Source organism: Mustela nivalis (genome assembly GCF_964662115.1).
Source record: "Mustela nivalis genome assembly, chromosome: 2".
Taxonomy (NCBI): Eukaryota; Metazoa; Chordata; class Mammalia; order Carnivora; family Mustelidae; genus Mustela; species Mustela nivalis.
In genome coordinates this window covers 42703055-42723371 of record NC_139021.1, presented here as the reverse complement: position 1 = coordinate 42723371, position 20317 = coordinate 42703055, and the positions used below count along the sequence as shown (strand labels likewise).

Sequence of the window (20317 nt, the reverse complement as noted above, 5' to 3'; positions counted from 1 at the left end):
CAGGGAGACCCAGGTGTCCCCTGTCGTCACAGTTGGCCAGCTGGGGCTTGGCCCTTGGAGCAGAGTGAAGGAACAGACCCGAGTTGCAGTATTAGAGAAAATACTTTCACAACATTTAGAAAAGAGGTCAAATTGTGTCATTAGCATCATTGTTTCTTTTTTCTTTTCTATCATCCTTCTTAAATCAAATGATTTCTAAATTTGCAGCTACGCACTTCATAACCACTTGGCAGCTGGCTAAGTTTTCTCCTCTCGAGCTGGTGTTTCGTCCTCCTCCTTCATGTGCGGACTTGACTGTCAGTAGAACCAGCGGAATAAGAAGCTGTCAGGAATTTCCACAAATAATTAAAGCACAAAAATAAATAATAAATGACTAGTGTAAGAGAATGCTCCTTTTCTTTTTGTAATACTCTCGGTGAAGAAAGAATCCTGGAGACCCAAAATAATCAAAGCCCACTGCTGGTTTTCACATTTCTATTGCTGCAGCTGCTGCTTCTTTTTCTCCTTCCTCCTCCTCTTCTTCTTCTACCTCCTCTTCTCCTTCTTCCTTTCTTCCTCCTCCTCCCCCTTCCACTCTCCTTCTTTCTCCTTCTCCTCCTTCTTCCCTTTCTTCTTTTTTTCTGCTGAAATATTTATTGTCTTAAAAACAGTAACATTTTTATTTCACCAGTGCATCCGAAGAGACATTGTAGTTTGACGTGATTTCCTTTAAAAGAAAAATGAGGTCTATATGTTAAGGTAATTAAAATTCAGATTTATTCAGAATTTAAAACAAATCTATGCTGTGGATATTCTGGCTCAACTCTGGACAGCTTCTCTCTCTTTCCTTCTGTCATTCTCCCTGTCTCTCTCAGAAACATCTTTCCATCCTTCTTTCCTGTCTTCCATGTATTTGTTGTTTACAAAAATAGAGGAAAAAATACATGGGATAGAAAAGGTAGGACAGTGTAGCATTAGCTTAGCTTCCAAATAGAACTTGGAAAATATTTGCCTTCTTTTCAGAGTCATTTCTAACTCTGAGCTCCAGATTGGGGGCCAGAATACCACTGGGGGAGGTCCCCTCTGGTTGCCAGCTCAGATACTCCCATAGGAGGTGGAGGAGGAAGGCGGTCATATGATGTCTAGAGAAATGAATTAGCTCCCCAACTAAAACAAAAACAAAAACAAAAATAAAAACTAATAATTTATTTAGGGATATATTTTGCTTGCTTATTTCTTTGCCTTGTTCTTTTATACTGGCAACTTCATGATGATAGCAATCATGTTCGTTTCATTCATTTGTGTTTTCCTAGTTCCTACCAAGTAGAGGGTGCTTAGTATGTATTTGCTGATGATAGTTCATATCTCTCCATCAATGATTCCGTGTTGGGTGTGGCTGTAGGAACTTCGGCGCACAGGAGCCTGTTCAGTCCTTATGTTGTCTCCACGGCTGCTACTCATGATCTCCATGCGAGATTGGAATCCAGCCGTGAGGCACAGAGTGGGGTGACTTACCAAGATCACTTGCTGGTGAGTGGTGGTGTTGGAATTCGCACTCAGGTAGGCTGGTTCCAGAGCCTGTTAATAAATATCTGTTGGCTGGGTAGAATATTAAGATCATATAAAAGTGGAAATTCACTTCCTATATCTTGGGTAGTCAAGCAGGGAGGGAGGGAGGGCCTCGGGATTTTTTGGTTCCATTGACAGAATCAACAACCTAGATCGATCCAAAGTTCAGATCACAGGAGTAATGTTTGGCCTAAAGTGACTTAGTCCATTTCATTCTACCTACATGAGATTTGTTTAATTATATCTTGGGGATTCTTGCCCAAGTTTTGGAGCTGTGCTCTGAACTATGAGCTAATAGACCCATTAGACTGTAAATTCTTTGAGGATATAATAATGAGTGAATTCACTTAGTTTTTGTTAGGTACCTACAGTACATTCTTAGGTGAAGGGAACTGTGTATTGTGCATCTTTATTTCTTAATAGTCTAGCAAAACACTCTGAGGATATACTTAAAATATAAGACTCCGTAAGTTTATTAATGAGCAAGTCCAATGACAGAGGGTGTACAGGAAGAGGGAGAAGATTGGAGGTGGAAAATAATGAGTTCATATGGTACAAAGGTAAAATCTGAGGCTCAAAAAAATTTAAGGAGGGTGGAGGAGGTTGAGAAAAAAAAAAAAAAACAACTGGATTAAGAGGAAGAACACCAAGGAAGTCTGATATTTTATTAGCATAATTTTATTTGCATTTCTCTGATTACTACTGGTGATCAACCTCTTTACAAGTGTTTATTAACTGGGGTGCTTGGGTGGTACAGTTGGTTAAGTTGATGACTCTTGGTTTTGGCTCAGGTCATGATCTCAGGGTCCTGAGATGGAGTCCGGGGTCTCTGTGTCCAACTCTGCACTCAGTGGGGAGTCTGCTTAAGTCTCTCTCTCTCTTTCTTCCTCTCTGGCTCCCCCATCCACACGTTCTCTCTCTCTCTCTCTAAAATAAATAAATCAATTTAAAAAAACCCACAAGTGTTTATTAACTATAATATATTCTCTTTTGTTTACAGAGTTTAATAAATGATGGTGTGGTTAGTGGCCAAGAGCACCAATCTTTGCAGGAGATCTTATACTTAAAAATTGTGAAATATGACAGGTACACGGAAATGTACAAAACACAGCATGTAAAATTTGCTAAGGTATTATAAAGTGAACAGCCATGTAGCCACTATCCAGGTCAGGTATGGCACTGAAAACATTCCAGAAGGTCCTTGAGAGCTCTTCTAGTCACATCATACACCTTCCAGTCCTGGATGCATCCCCTATCCTGACATTTATGATAATTGCTCCTTTACTTTTTGTTACATTTTTAAATGCCAAAACATGCATCTTTAAACACTATACTTTAGTTTTGCTTGTTTTTAAACCCTACAGAAATAGAATAATGTGGTCTTATATGTTTGGCTTCTCCTGCTCACTATCATTTTTATGAGATTCACCCATGCTGTTCCGTGTTGCTGTAGTTAATTTTCTGTGCTGGGCAGTATTCCATTGCACCAGTAGATCACCATTATATTGCTTGATGGACATGTAACTATTATGAATAAGGCCAACAGGAACATTTCTGTAAATTCCTCTTGGTTCACATGCGCACATTCCTTTGTATAAGTACTTAGGGTAGAACCACTGGTTCATAAGTTTTGCATATATTCAACTTTAGCAGATAATGTCAGACTCTTTTCCAAAGAAGTTGTAGTTGCAGCAATTTATACTTCCACCTGTAAGGTATAAAAACTCCTGTATAAAAACTGCAGGTTTTCTCCAACACTTTTTTTTTTTTTTAAGATTTTATTTATTTATTTGACACACAGAGAGATCACAAGTAGTCAGAGAGGCAGGCAGAGTGAGAGGGGGAAGCAGGCTCCCTGTTGAGCAGAGAGCCCTATGTGGGTCTCAATCCCAGGACTCTGGGATCATGACCTGAGCCGCAGGCAGAGGCTTAACCCACTGAGCCATGCAGGTGCTCCTCTCCAACACTTTTTATGATTAGTTTTTTGTTTTCTTTCTCAGGGTGAGCTTTCCTGGTGGATATATCATGGTATGTCATAGCGCTTTGTTTGCATTTCAATGGTTATCAGTGAAGTTTAGCACATTCACATATTTTGATCAACCTTATGGATTTCCAGTGGCCTGTTTGTCTTCAAACAGAAATGCCTTTTTCTTAAAAATGATTTAAAGAAAATCTTACTTTGTTGAACAAGTTGCTTGTGAAAACTTTACGTTGCATATACCTTTCTCCACTCTTCAGCGGGCCTTTCCATTCTTTCAATGATGCTTTAGATGAACAGACATTTTTAACTTCAATGTAATCGAGCTTATCAATTTTTATAGTTATAATTTTTAAAAAAGTTCCTGACCTTGAAATCATGAAAATACTCTTTTATGCTGTTTTGTAAAACTTTATTGTTTTGTTTTTTCATATTTAGATCTAGTCCTCTTGGAGTTGAGCTTTAAGTATGTTCAATTTCATCATCTCCATATGAATACAAAATTATCTAGTATCATTTCTTGGGGAAAAAAACAACAACTCAAGAGCAACTCTCTTTCCTCTGTGACTCTGCAGTGGCATTTCATCATAAATCAAATGTCTGTTATTTGGATATCAGTTCTGTTCCATTGGTTGATAAAGGATGCACACACACATACACATATCTTAAATATTATACCATTATAATAAGTTGATATTTTTAAAAGAAAGTCTTCCCATCTTTTTATTCTTTTTCTAAAATACCTTAGTTATTCTTGGACCTTTGCATTTTCTTGTATATTTTAGAAACAACTTGTCAAATTTCAAAAAGAAACAAACCTATTGGGATTCTTTGGGATTATATATTTATTTATCAGATTGCAGAGATTTGACATTTTCCCAATATTGAGTTCAGGCTCTGAATATGATGTTCTCTTCTCCATCACTTGAATCTCTTTAATTAATCTCAATAATGCTTTATAGACTATTCTAGTTCAAGATGGTGACATAGAAATATCCTGAACTCACCTCGTCCCAAGGACACAATGAATCTCTAGGTACATATGGAAAATTTTTCTGCTTAAAAAACCTGAAACAACTACAAATGGAGCAAATGACAAAAAAATAACACATCAGAGTGGTAAAAGAGGACATAATATCACCATAAAGTCCACCCTGGGCACAGAGTCCCACAGTCAGGCTGGAACTCGAAACCTGGAGCTTCTTCCTGAGGAGAAATGTGTTTGGATCCCACACTTCTCGTGGTAACCCACGTTTTAACACATAGAGATGAGTCGCCCAAACATCTAACTTTGAAAACCAATGGGGCTCATGACCCAAGACCCACAAGTCTGTTATGATCTGAGAAACCAGTTTTAAAATATGTTTGGATGAACCTGACTCAGGGCCCAGCTCAGGGGCAGTGATCAGGCCTAAACTTAGAGTGAAGAGGACTTACCTGCTTATATTAAGTGTGGTCCTGAGGGACAAGACCCCTAATGTAATATACGCATATAGGAGACTGCTGCAACACTCTTCTGGGGAACAGACACTACAGGTGCAAATTTTGAGTTCTTTCTCTCCTATACTCCAGAGCACCAATATCCTCCAGAAGGGATCTTTTACTCCCCTTTGGTGCCCTAATTTTTGTGGCTACCACCTAGGGGATGTTTCTTGATCAGCTGGTTCTGGAGACCAGGAGAATTTGCATTACTGGTCTCAAGGGACTGTAATAATCAGTCTCAAGGGACTGTAGTAACCAAGAAAGGAGCTCATACCCTTGTCTGGCACCCCAAATTTTGCAATTGCTGCCAGGGGACACCTCTACATTGCCTAGCTCTGGGTCAGTAAGTTTTATGCTTGCGGGTCCCCTAGGACTGTAACTATTGGAGAAAGAGTTTTAAACAGCTACCACCACCACCCCCTCCCCGAGTACAATAAGAGGAAATAGACCCAGAGCCCAGTTTTTCAGTGAAGGAGGCCTGTTAGCTAATTATTGTGAATGCAGCCTGAGGGTCAGACTCCTAATTAAATGTACATCTTGGCGCCAACTGTAATCTTTTCCAGAAACTTGGAAGGCAGGTACTATCTTTGTGATATATGAGAGAAAGGAGCAGAAATCTTATTTGAAGAAAATATTTGCTAAACTCTTCCTTAACGTGGGGAAGGACACAGACATCCAGATTCAGGAAGCCCAGAGAGTTCCAAATAAGAGGAACCCAAAAACCCAAGCCAAGGCACATTATAGTGAAAATTTCAAAAGTTAAAGACAAGGAAATAATATTAAAAGCAGCAAGAAAAAGAACAGCTTGTATAAAGGAACCCCTATAAGACTATCAGCACATTTTTCAGCAGAAACTTTGCAGGCCGGAAGAGTGGCACAATATATACAAAGTGCTGGGGAAAAAAAATACCAAGAGTACTCTACTTAGCAAAGTTATCATTCAGAAGGGGAGACAAAGAGTTTTCCCAAAAAGCAGAAGCTAAAGGAGGTCATCACCACTAAGCTGGCCTTAACAGGAATGTTAAAGAGACTTTTTTTTTTTTTTTTTTTTTTTTGTAGCTGAAAAGAAGGGGCAGTCATTAATTACAAGAACACATATGAAAGAATAAATCTTACTGTGAAGGTGCATATATGGTAAAAGGATTGGGTTGATTATTTATAAAGTTAGGATGAAGATTAAAAGACAAAAGTAGTAAAAATAACTATGATTACAACAATTAGTTAAGGGCTACACAAGGTAAAAAGATATAAAATGTAATTTCCAAAAAATAAAACATGGTGGGGAGAGAATAGTAACGTTGAGCTTTACAATGGGCTCAAATTTAAGTTGTTATCCATTTAAAATTGACTATGATATATCTGTTACTATATTTAAGCCTTGTGATAACCACAAGGCAGATATCTATAGTAAATACACAAAAGATAAAGGAATATAGTGTACCATTGAAAAAAATTACCAAACTACAAAGGAAGAGAGAAAGAGAAGAAAAGAAAGGAACAGAGAAGAGTTATAAAAACGGCCAGAAAATAAATAACAAAATACCTATTAATAATTATTTTAAATGTGAATGGACTAAACTCTCCAATTGAAAGACATAGAATGACTACATGGTTAAAAAGCAAGACCCATGTACATGCTGCCTACAAAAAACTCATTTTAGATGGAAGGACATAAACATAAAGTGAAGGGACAGAAATTTCGTGCAAATAGAAATAGCAACAACAAAAAAAAGCTGAAGTAACTGTATTTACATCAGAAAATATGCTTTAAAGCAAAGACTACAAAAAAAGAAAGAGTGTCACATAATGATAAAGGGGTCAACCTAACCTAAGAAGATATAGCATATGTAAATATTTATGCACCTAAATATATAAAACAAATATTAACAGAACTAAAGAGAAAAATAGACAGAAATACAATAATCATAAGGAACTTTAATACCACACATACATCAATGGATGGATCATCCTGGCAAAAAAATCAATAAGGAAACATTGGTCTTCAATGACATGTTAAGCCAGATAGACTTAACAGATATTTACAGAACATTTTATTCACAAGCAACAGAATACACAGTCTTCTCAAGGGCATAGAAAATTTTCCAGGGTAGATTTATATGGTAAGCTTCTGAACAAGTCTTAAATACTTAAGAGGATTGAATTCATATCAAGCATCTTTCTGACCAAAATGGTATGAAACTAGAAACTAATTACACAAAAAACTGAAAAATGCATAAATATATTGAGATTAAACAATATACTACTGAACAATCAATGGATCAAAGAAGAAAGCAAAAGATAAATAAAAAATACCTGGAGACAAATGAAAACAGAAATGTAATGCACCAAAATTTATGGGGTTCAGGAAAAGCAGTTCTTGGAGGTACTTGAGTCTAACTCAAGAAACAAGAAAAGTTTCAAATAAAAAGCCTAACTTTACCTCTAAAGGAACTAGAAAATCCATGCTCATGGATTAGAAGAATTAATAGTATAAAAATGTCCATACTACCCAAAGAAATATACAGATTCAATGTAATCCCAATGTAATTCCATTTGTCACAGACATAGAACAAACAATCCTAAAATTTATATGGAACTGTAAGAGACCCTGAGTAGTCAAAGCAATCTTGAGAAAGAAGAACAAAGGTGGAGAATCATGGTCCTTAATTTCAAACTATATTACAGAGCTGTAGTAATTAAACTAATATGGTATTGGCATAAAAATAAACAGATCAATGAAACAGAATAGAGACCCAAGAAAGAAACCCACACATATATGATCAATTAACCTACACCAAAGGAGACAAGAGTATACAATGGAAAAATAACAGTTATTTCAATAAACGATTTTGAGAAAATTGGACAGCCCACATGTAAAAGAATGAAAATGGACCACCGTGTTATACCATCCACAAAAATTAACTCAAAATGGATTAAAGACTTGAATATAAGACTTGAAACCAAAATACACCTAGAAAAAAACATAGGTAATCTTCTTGACATGTGAAGAAGATGTGATAATTCTTTGAATCCAACATCAAAAGCAAAACCAACAAAGGTAAAAATAAGCAAATGGAACTATACCAAACAAAAAACTTCTACACAACAAAGAAAATCATCTACAAAATGAAAAAGCAAACTACTAAATGAGAGGAAATATTTGCAATCATATATCTGATAAGGGGCCAATATACAAAATAAACAAAGATTGTGTACAACTCAATAGGAAAAAATAACAAATTCAACTAAAAAATGGGCAGAAGATCTGAATAGACATTTTCCAAAGAAGGCATACAGATTGTCAATGCTCACATGAAAACATGTTTCAAATCACTAATCATCAGGAAATGTAAATTAAAACCACTGTGAGATATCACTTCACACCTATTAGCATGGCTATTCAAAGAATCAAGAAATAAAATTGTTGGCAAGGCTATGGAGAAAGGGAGCCCTTGAGCACTGTTGTGAATGTAAATTGGTGCAACCACTGTGGAAATGGAGGTTCCTCAAAGAATTAAAAAAAGAACTACCATATGATCCAGCAATTCTTCTTCTAGGTATTTATTTGAAGAAAATGAAAAAACTAACTCAAAATGATACATGCACCCTCATATTGATTGCAGCATTATTTTACAGTAGCCAAGATATGGAAACAACCTAAGTGTCCACTGCTGAAATTGAGATATGTACATAGATATAGATATATATATAGATATAATTCAGCCATAAAACATAATGAATCTTGCTCTTTATGACATTTTATATATAAAATTGAGATATGTATATGTATGTGTGTGTGTGAAATCTTGCCATTTGTGACACCATGGGTAGACCTTGGAGGCCTTACACTAAGTGAAAGAAGTCAGACAGAGCAAGACAAATAAAGTATGTTTTCTGTTATATGTGGAATGAATATATAATGTGTATTTATGTGTGTGTGTGTGTGTGTGTGTGTATAATCTCCAAACTCATGGATGCAGAGAACAGATAGTGTTGCCAAAAGCATGTGGTGTGGGGGGTCAGAGAAATAAGTAAGATGTTTTTGCATTTGTTTAAATAAATTGAACAAGTTTTTAAAATAGGCAAAAAGAGGGGCACCTGGGGAGCTCAGTTAAGTGTCCACCTGTTGATTTTGGCTCAGGTCATGATCTCAGAGTTATCAGATCGATCCCCATGTAGGACCCCCACTTAACAGGGGGTCTGCCTGAGATTCTTCTCTCCCTCTCCTTCTGTCCCTCCTTCCCTCCATTTCTCTCTCTCTCTCTCTCTCTCTCTGTGTCTCTAAAATAAATAAATAAATTGTAAAAATAAAAATAGGCAAAAAGAAATAATACTTTAAGTGTTTTTTTTTTTTTCAAATCCTTGGTAGATTTATTCCTTGGTATTTGGTATTTGACATTTTTGGTGCTCTTTAATTTATAATTTTCAAAAATCTCATATTCTAACCCTCTTGGCTAGTATATAGAAATACTATTGGTTTTTTATACTAAACTGTGTCTAGTAATTTTACTAAATTCAGACAATTGTTTTAATAATTTACCCGTAAATTCTTTTGTATTCTTCAGGTGCACAATCTGCATCTCCTTCCCTTGTCATACACACAGAATTTGGCCGCAGGTTAACTTACACCACGTGTTCAATGCCTAATAGTAAATATTAAATATAAAACCATTCCCGTGTCTCACCTGCTCCAGAGGTTTGGACTAGGGCTTGAGCACTTTTATTCTGAAGGATTTTCCAAATAATTCTGATGGAAAAGCCTGGCTTGAGCCACTGTTCTATACCAGTGAAATGGTGTGAAATACAAATCAAGTTTTTGTATAAATCAAGCCCTAAATGTGTTTTGCTCTTAACTGTCTGAGAGGAACTGAGGCAAAAACATTTCTTGCTCCAATTTCCTTTTCACCCTTGATTTGAGAAAGGTACACTTGAAACAACAACAACAGCAACAAACTTTGAAAGAAATTTAAATGGTAGGTTTGCTTGTAAGGAAAAATAGAACTTTCTTTCTTTCTTCCTTTCTTTCTTTCAATAATTTCTATTTATTTATTTGACATAGAGATACAGAGAGAGCACAAGTAGACAGAGCAGCAGACAGAGGCCAGGGAGAAGCATGCTCTCTGTTGAGCTGCAAGGCCGATGCGGGCTCGATCTTAGGACCCTGGGATCATGACCTGATCTGAAGGCGGTGCTTAGCCAACTAAGCCACCCAGGGTGCCCTAAGAAATAAAATTTAAAGGTAAGATCCCTGAATTTTTTGTTTAAAGGATTGTGGTAGAGCAAACTAAGAAATAGATGTCTGGAGAAGAGGTGGCTGAATGTTTTCTCACTTGGCCAAGCTCTCAACAAACAACAAGCTACAATGAGTAAATCATTTATAAATGGATGAGACTCAGAATCCAGATGTTTGGAAGCAAGATACTAGCTGGTAATGTGCTGTAGCCCATCATCCAGGCCCTTCCTGAGGGAAATGATAGGAAAGCCAGACTCTCTGCTTTCTAAATATCCTCTAGAAACCAATCTTGTTGTCACCAACATCACAACTTCGTTTCAGCGGGCAATTTACCAACATCTGCTTGGCAAAGACTTTTCTCCCTTCAACTCACAAATATGTATTTTCCCATTTGGAAGAGCTGAACCCAACATACAGCAAGAAAAGAGTATTGAAAATCACAAAGGCTATATTCCAATCCATTTTCAGAAACACCTCCAATCTTCTTATTCAAAGTATTATTTTTACCTTCAAAATCTTGGCAGCATAAATGATCACTGAGTACATCACTGTTTGGAGTAACGCAAAGGAGTGAAAACGTATATGCATGGACAGCTAGGCAAGTAGTCCTTCACAGTTATTTGGAGTTTTGTAAAAAAAAAAAAAAAAAAAGGAGTCAGATGCAGCAATTTTAAATTACAGAATATTAAAAGCTGCATTTCACTAGCATTTCAACCTCAAGGGTTTGTTAATTTTAAAAATGAAATGATTGGCAAGGGAAACATTTACTAAACATACAAAATCATCAATAACATCCATTGCATTTTGGCTGGAACAGAGTTAAGCACACCTTTTTTGGTTTTTTTTTTGACCACTTTCATGATTGCCAAAATCATCTGATCATTTGTTGAGTGCATAAGCTGTATTTATTAGAAGAGGGGATAGAGCGTTTCTTGGGCTGCTCAGAGGCCAAGTTGGACAGATAGATCACTTCAGTATCGTACAAGCCAGCTGAGAGATAATTAAGTCATTTGAATGTGAGATTTCCTGGCTTCTCTCTCCCATTTTTTCCCTTGACTCTTTTTGGAAGCAAAAACCATGGCTCTTGTCCCATGTCCTTCCCCCAACCCTTTTTAACATTCTCTCCTCCTGCCTGTGGTAAGCACACAGTTTTCTTCTTATTGAGGAAAAAGTACTCAAGAAAAATGATTAGCAAAGATTCATAAAAGAAACCTTGTTCCTATAAAGCTTTGTGAATGTTTCCCTTAGCCTTATATTATCTAACAATGACTTATGTACTTATGTATTTATGTATCACTTCCCTTTTAGACTATAAATTCCTCCCGGACCAGACTAGGTCTTATTTATCTTTGTACCCTTAGTGCCTCGTCTAATAAGTGATGGAGAAATGCTCCTAGAACCCAAGGAGATGATCTGACCCCACTTCTGTATTTTTCTAGAGAAGGAAACAGACCCAGAGGGTAAAGTGATTTGCCCAAGTTTTCCAAGATAGTCAGTGATAATGTCCTTCTCCTCTGCAGAAGAATTTTAAAAAACAGCTTTTATTTTATTTTTTTCTACCACAGACGATTTGCTCACTCAGTGCTATGCACACTCAGCCAGAGAAGAACACATTAACCATATGAGGCCACTTGGAGACATCACAGGAGATTTTGGGCAGTGGGACCATCATTTGGCTGGTGATCCTTGGCTCTCCACACTTTGTTCTCCTAGTCCCAGATGGTAGTATGATTTCACATGCCCAGTGCCTGGCTCTGTCATTTTGTCCAAACTCAATATCATGAAGTTTAAGTGATGCAATTTGGGTGGAACAAATAATTTGGAACTTTCAACATAAATAATCCGGGATCCTTTAATTAATGAAATACATTTGTGTCTTGCTATACAAAGGCTCAGTGCAGATCAACTTTGTATTTTTATATCTTCAAATCTATGTAACTTTTTAACAATTTAAAACCTTTGGGTATTAACAGTATTGAAAACCTTTTTTCTTTCTTCAGTAAAATTCTGTCCATTCCCTGTTTGTACATCGTAAATACATACATACACACATACATACAAAAATTTAATTGTTTTAATAATGTTAACTGTCTTAAAAGCTATGTGATTAGTTAGAGGATCCTCATACATATATTCGAATGCCACTATATTGTTAATCTTAATCTTACAGGTGACACTATCCTCTAAGAAATTATTCTGGGGTTATTTCATTACAAGTTTACTCCCCTTGAATATGTAAAATGGTTTTCCTACATAACTAAAGGTTTGATTTACTTTCTATAAAAACAGAGCGTATTATTCAAAATAAAAGACGTTGGTTGTTTTCCAAAAAATTGGTATCAACTCTTTAGTTCACATCCAAGCTATAATACAGCATTGTTCCTGTTTTGACTGCTGTTTTGACTTAAACAGAATCATTCCCTATTTAATGGCCAACAAATGTTGAATTTGGAGATAGAATTACATACATTGGATTAAATGCAGTATACAAATAAATACAGTATGCTGCTGTTTAAGGACTGCTGGTGCAATCTGCTGCCAATTCTTGAAACATGAAATCCTACTACTTCTCTACTATATAATAACATAGGCCGGAGGTGCGCGGGAGAACAGGAGGTGATGCAGCTATTGAAATCAACAGAGTCAGGCATCCAGTCACCAATTTGGGCTGGAACCTTGCCAAGGTAGATTTTATTTTTATTTCTTTAACTACTGTTAAAGCTGGCAGAATTAAAATGTATGCACACACCCGCACACATGCACCCTACCGGTTGGGACAAAAATGAATGTCAGTCGGGGGGTTATGAACTTTCGCATTTCTGTTTTTTTCCTCATATAATCTGTCCTCAACTACCCTTTGGATCATTTCTCTGTATTCATACGAAGATACCCATTTGAAGGCGATGGAAGGAACTACTTTTAAAGATTTTATGCAATGTTTCTTTTCCGGGCTAAAAGTCATTATATATGTTCAGGTCTGTAGTGCAGTTACCCAGTTGGTAAAGCTCCACTTGAAATTTGAACAATTTAAAACCAGGAGAAATCTTTCTAGAAATAAAAAACGTTGGGGTGCCTGGGCGGCTCAGTCAGTTGAGGAGCTGACTCTTGACTTCTGCTCAGGTTATGATCTCAGGGTCACGAGATCAAGCCCCGCATTGGACTTCGAACTCAGTGGGGAATCTGCTTGAGATTCTCTCTCCCTCTCTCTCTCCTTCTACCCGACGCCCTGCGCTTGTGCACATGCTGTTCTCGCTCTCTCAAATAAATAAAATCAATCTTTTAAAAAAAGGAAAGAAAAAATGTTGTAAAAATATGCCCATTCCCCACCCCCCCCCCCTTAATAAGCAGGATATAACAGATTCAAAATGTGTATCACCTTGGTGCTTTGTGGTATTTGGGTAGGATTTAGCACAAACAGAGATTCTTGGCATTTCCATGCGCTTTTATTTCTATTATCTCCAATACTTTCAGATTTCAAAGACAGTTTTGGTGCTAATTACCAGATTTTGACTTTTATGAAAACCCCACACCACATGTCCTGATTTTATAGTTGCATGTGGAATCTGAAATGTGGTTTTATCAAAATAAACTCACACTTTGGTGTGTGGAATTTCACTTGTAAAGTAGAGATCATAATTTCAAAAACAAACACAATTTGCACTTGGTTTTGCTTGAAAAAATAAAACGCTTGGCTGTGATCAGATGAAAAATGTTTTACTCCAGTACTGGCTTTTCTCTGAGAAGCATCTCCAGGCAGAGCCAAGTGGTCGTGAACAGTATCATCTTCCGTGCAAGCACCTTGGCATCTCCCTATTTAATCAGTATTTTTAAAACAGAAGTCCCCCCCGCCCAGCTCCTTACCATTATTTTATTCTTCTTTGGAAACTTAAACATCCATTATAACACTTTTTACTTGTTTGGGTCAAGAGCAGTGTTTGTAAGAACCCATTACAGGAATAAAAGAAGATTATTAAATAACTAATCAAGTCCAAGAAAAGAGTTGAATACACTATTATCCAGGGCAGAAATACCAGTTATTTCCCTGGGAGGCAGGTGGTTTAGGGGAGGACAAATCTGTATTTGAATTCTAGCTCTGCCACTTACTAACTCTTTTACCTTGAGCCAGTTACACAGCCCTTCCGTGGCCAAGCTTCCTTATCGGGGAAGTGGTAATAATTAAAAGAACAATTCTGAAAACAAAATGAGAAACAAGACCTACAGAATCTCTCGTTAAGTACCTGGAATAACAGACACTCGGTGGAGCTGCAGGTGCTTGTGAGAGCATTTTAAGTTCACGGAAAAAGAACACAAAACAAATGTCATCAAAACACTTGAGTTACTCAGAGGAGCAAGTTTATCTACGTGAAATCGGAAAGCAGGTTGTGCTAGGCATACCTATTATCAACTCTATAAAAAGTTTTTGATTGTGTGTGCACTGAAGCTATTGCTAAAGAATTAGCCCTCATGACCAAGCAGGCCCATGTCCATGAAGAGAGGAATGTAAGGAAAATTCCTACAAGAAAGGGACAATGCATTTGGGATTTGTGTTGTAGTCTGTAAGGTGCACACATCGCTGCACAGAGAGCAGAGAGGTAGACGGTGCGGTCCTGTTTTCAGCAGGCTTGGGTTGAGAGCCACTTCTACCACTTACTGCTATAAAGCTTTCAGCAGACCAATTAACCTCCCAAAGATGAATAGTAGCATTTATCTCAGAGAGTTATTTTGAGAATCCAATGAGATTACACGTGGACATTCTTAGCAAGGTCCCTGGCAGGTGATAAACACTCAAGAGATGGTTTGACTCTCAGCATGATTATTAGTCCTTTTTTTCCTTTATTGGGCTCCTTCCTGGAGGCAACAACTTGCTTTTCTGGAGGGAGCACAAACGGAATAGAATATACAATTATGCTTTTTAAAGTTTCTCTTTCCATCTGAAACCTTTGTCTTTTTACACTAATATTGTTCTAGGGAGCTCATGGCTATATAGAGAGCAACCTTCCATTCTGAGGGGAATTATTGGTTCTCAACTTATCAGATGATTTGAACATTATAATCAACCTCATCAGTTTCTTTATTTCTTCATCTTCAACATCCTAGAGCAGTGTGAACTAGTAGCTGTAGGCCTTTGGACTTTATCATAAGCGACCTTTTTATGAGTCTGTTGTTAAACTCTTTATCTTTATGAGATTTATCAAAGTGAGTAACACTGCTAGTTCTGTAAGAGTCTCTTACTCCATGAATGATTTATAACAAAGAGGAGGTACTTTATTAAAAGGTTCTTGTGCTCCAGAGGCTCTTGTGAGCTCAAAGAGCTAAGAGTTGCCATTACTGCATTAGAAGAAATGCATGTTTAGTCATGAGAACTAAAGAAGACATAGGAAGTTTATCAATTGGTTAGGTCATTCCAGTTTTTTTCTTAGAATTCTTTCCTTTTGTTTCATTTCTTTAATCAATTTCATTTATTCATTCAACGAGTATTTCTTGAATGTTATAATGTCCTAGGTCTTGCTAGAGAGGTCAATAAAACTGGGAAAGTCTCTGCCCTTCACATGCTATTAATGGTTCTCAAAGTTGGCCAAACCTTAGAATCAATGGGGATATGTTTATTAAAGGCACACACCCGGCAATTACATCAGAATCATCTGGGCAAAGATGAAGACCCTGATACAGAAGGAGCTGACTACTTTGGAGGGTCTGAAAAGGAGATCAGGAGGTTGGGCTATTGTGGTCAAGAGGGAGAGGGTAAGATATGGGCACAGTAGAGAAGCAGGGTCCTGATTTCAGGCCAATTTTCCCACATTCAGAACTGCTACTTAAAGTAAAACTGAGTTTAACAAGGCATTTATTCAGATTATTGAGTGCAATCCTTTTTCAATTTTATAATGAGTGGGATATTAAAAAGAGATTTTTGAAGGACTCGTGCCTCATTTCAAATAAATGCCATAATTTGAAATTTGCATAATGTGGTCTTCACATTAATTTTTCAGCATAAGGAAAAGGGGTCTCAAATATCCAGAGTGAATTTTTTTTAATCACTTGAACTACAGATACCAATCCTTTTATCACCCTTCCCTTGAAACATTTTGCTAGTAGAATATTTCTGGTATCTGCCCTCAGTTATTAACTAAGGGCTACGAACCCACACTTCCCTTTTACTTGACTCTTTATACATAGTTTTCCAAGTCCATTGGTTAATTTATCATATGGCCTCAATGTCATCACTTAGTTACTACAAAGATAAGATGATAAAATAGAGTAACATAAGTGTGGTAAAAGTGTGGGATTTGAGGGATTTGTCAGTATCATTTTGGTATGTACATTTCCTGGATGTTATTTAAAACTATATCTGGATAAAGTTATGAGTTGTGATGCTTTTGATCTGCAGCCATGATGTGGATCCGACTTTATTTGATTGCATGTTTAGAAGAATGGATGCATGCATGAAAAAATCATCTAATGGTCTATTAGAACATTGATTTGCTTGATTCATTAATACATAATGAAATCTACATTGCAAGGAACTACTGAAATGTATTTCTTTGGCTACAATTCAGGAATGCTTATACGATTGGAAGGATTATTTTTCCAGGAGAATAAAGTTTAATAGTAATCAGATGTTCATTCTGGAAATACAGGGACAGAAATGATATTGTTGGAAATGATATTTAAATGTTTCCCTCAGCCTGTTGTTTTTCCTGATACAGAACCACACAACAGTCCAGAATATTTGGAAGAGCATATCTTGTTTTTCTGTGTCTTTCTACTTAAACTTCTTCCTGGGGTTCTGAGAAGTCAGAGTGACATTCAATAGAGAAGCCCAAGCAAGTCATGATAATGCCTACTTACTGTTCTAGCAACCTGAACCTAAGTGTGGGCTGTTGCATCAAAGAGCTCCAATGAACTGTGATTGAAAGATGCCCCCATTTCTGCCACACAATGGTGTTACTTACACAAGAACATTTGATTTCTATGATATATTCCAACCTGTGGGACTTTCACACTCCTTCTGAGTGGGTTTTAATGTATTTTTAAATGTTGTACCGTACTCAATTGGCTATCAGGTAAATCTATAAACCAAATTTCCTCCGTTTAACTGGAGAAAGTGTTAAAGAGACATACTTGATAATAGAGAGGCTGGTAGGTTTTAGAAAAATAAATGGAAAAGACAGTCAAAGGAAAAGAATGTTTTGTGCTGGAAACTGACAAGAGGAAGAAGACTGAATTAAGCCTTATCAATTCTATCTCCTTAAATCTCTTGATTCTGTGTGTTTCCTCTCATACCTCCTGCTGCCACTACTTTAGTTCTTCCATATATTTATTGATTGTATAATTGTTCTTGCAGACTCCAGTATTAAATCAATCTTATTTGCCCCACACTCTATTTCCAGAGTTATCCTCTAGAATAAAATCCCAATACATTAGGTGTGCACGGAGGTTCCTTTATGATCTGGGTCTGGTTACTTTTATAGCTTCTTTTGCTCCTGGCATTCTAGGCTTCAGGAGTACTTATTTGGACTTTTTCCTAACACTGATAATCCTCCTTCTTCCCAGTCTTGCAGACTCCTTATCCTTAGTTAATATGACTAGAACGTTGAGACGTGGTTTTGACCTCACTTCCTCCAGGAAGTGTTCCCATTCCTCCAGTAAGAGCTCTGTACAACCTTAGTGTAATATTTGCTAATGGATGTTTTAGTCATCTATTCACTGGTGTGTCATACCTTACAAGATTTAATCTCTTGAAGACTTGGATTGTGTTTTTTTCATCTTGTATTACCAGGATCTCAAATAGAGCTTGACATCTATTAATTGCTTTGAAGTTATGTGTAGAATGAATGAGCAGGTGAGTGAATAAATAAATAAATAAAGAGTAGATGAAGGAACCAGGCAGGAATAGGAAGGTTCTGGAAGGTGTGAGAGAAGTGGGAGAGAGAGAGAAAGAGAGCAGGAGAGAGTGAGTGCACACGTTTGAAGGAATAGGTTTATTTTTAAGATTTAATTTTCCCCTCAAGTTCTTCTCTTTCATTTTTAAGATTTTATTTATTTATTTGAGAGAGAAAGCACAGAGGAAGAGTTAGAGAGAGAAGCAGATTTCCCCTCGAACAAGGAGCCTGTGATCATGACTTGAGCCAAAGGCAGATGCTTAACTGACTGAGCTAACCAGGCGCCCCTCCCCTAAATTTCTTAGGTTGGAATTTCTTAATATTTTTTATTCTGCCATGCCAACTACAATATCCTTCTCCTGGTTTCAAGCTGGTAAAAAACATAGTAAAGCCTATATATTGCCTAGATGTCCTTTACCAGTTTGAGATTACCAAAACTAGCCCTTTTCCCCCTTCTTTGCTTTCTAGACTATATTTTATATAATATATATATATATATATATATATATATATATTTGTTATCAGAGACTTATTCTATGAGCATGATAACAGTCGCATTGATTCATTGTTTTCTTCTGAAATAATTTTTCCGATTCATATTAATATCCTAGGACTTCCATTATATCTTAGCTCAGGAAGAAGCATATATAGTCAAGTTTCCAGATTATTTCAAAACAGAAAATACAGGACCTTGTAATAAACCGGTATACCACTGTGTCATGTTTGTGGGTGGGCTGATCCAGATATGGGGCTCAAACTATTATTGAGGTAATTAAAGAGGTAGCAAACAGTATTACTCACTTTTATCTTCTGTCAGCATTCTACAATACCTACACATCACTTTGTTGGTCTACATGAATCTTAGTATAAAATTATTTTTCAAATTATCAAATCTTTCCTGGGAAAATTCTATCGTGGAGTCAGCTGGCTATGAAAATGTAGACAGAGGGGCCAAAAAGAGAGAGATATCACTGAGAGGTAAGTGACAGTACTATGCACATGTTCACCAAAGATTGTCCTCTAAAAAACAGGCTGTTGAAAAGCTAGGATCAAGAAAGATCCTGCTGATAAGAATGTGCAACAGATCTGTTTATTAGAAGTCACATAACTTGAATATGCTTGTGTGATGCACTATGAAAGCGCCACAAGTGGCGGATTCATGCTTTTGGGTAGAACCATGACTGGCTTCTACCTGATGAGGGTCATCTGGCCGTTTTGTTGTGATATTTTGCATGTGCTAGACAGACCAGAAAGGACAGTCCTAATATCAAGGTTGACATCAGTAGACTCAGACTCAGACAAACACTGTTCCACTTCAGTTTATTGCTAACCCAGTAAACAAGCAGACTGAAGGGGGAAGAAAAGATACACAAGAAGGGACATAGCTTTTCCTCTCCTCTTGAAAGAGCACCTAAAATTCAGTGATCAGTGTATTTAGCAGAGAGGAATTTGCTCTGGTGCTGGGGATCAAAGCACCAGATCAAAGCATGTCTGACTTGACTCCCTGTAGACTGGGGGTATAGCCGTGTCAGTCCACGAGGGGCTCAAGTCAGTACTCTAGAAGATAATTGTTACCGCATGCTGCTATAGACTTCTGGGGTCAGTTCTCACTCCACTGCTTGTGCTGAGGTAGACTGCACTATGGCTATACACCTGTCCAGGTCTTTCATTAATATATTTTATTAACATACTTTAATATATATATTTAATATATTTTACTGCTTCAAAATTATTTCTGGGCCAGTGAATAAGACAGATAAACAGAAACCGACCTCAGTTTCTAGGGTAAAACCAGCCAAGGGTCACTGTACTATTATATTTTTATTTCAGCTGGGTTGTCCCAATTTTTATGGGGGGGTATCATCCTCCTCACTCCTAGTCTTGCCCCCAGCTCTGTGGTGATTGCTTCAGAAAAAAAGTCCATGCTCTGTGCTCTTGCTGGGACTTCGATGCCCAATCTCAGAGCTTTGGCTGGCAGTCTCTCACTCACTCTTTCTTGCTGGGGGGAGAGAGCGGGGGGGGGGGGGGATGCGAGGCTGGAGCGGCCTCTGGCCAACTAACTTGTCAAGGGGACTTGAGCTTTTTTGAGAACAAAGCCAGCGCATCAGAAGAAAGTCCCAGGGTGGAAATGGTATCCCTGTGACCCCATTTAAATCTGCATGTAGCCAGTTCTACCCCTGTGCTTGTTCTTACGTG

The 20317-nt window shown here is 37.3% G+C and overlaps 1 long non-coding RNA gene across 3 annotated transcripts in view; it reads left to right on the top strand.

The window, feature by feature from the left end:
* Positions 1 to 20317, top strand: part of LOC309859000 — a 58993-nt gene that overhangs the window by 22393 nt on the left and 16283 nt on the right. Inside the window, exon 4 of one of the 3 annotated variants that reach the window (XR_014308483.1) lies at positions 11807 to 12541. The exons of 1 other annotated variant lie outside the window; for it this stretch is intronic. This is a non-coding gene — a long non-coding RNA (uncharacterized lncRNA). Of the gene's footprint in view, positions 1 to 207; positions 308 to 11806; positions 12542 to 20317 lie in introns of those variants that run through there. One more of the 3 variants, XR_014308484.1, reaches the window with a different exon arrangement.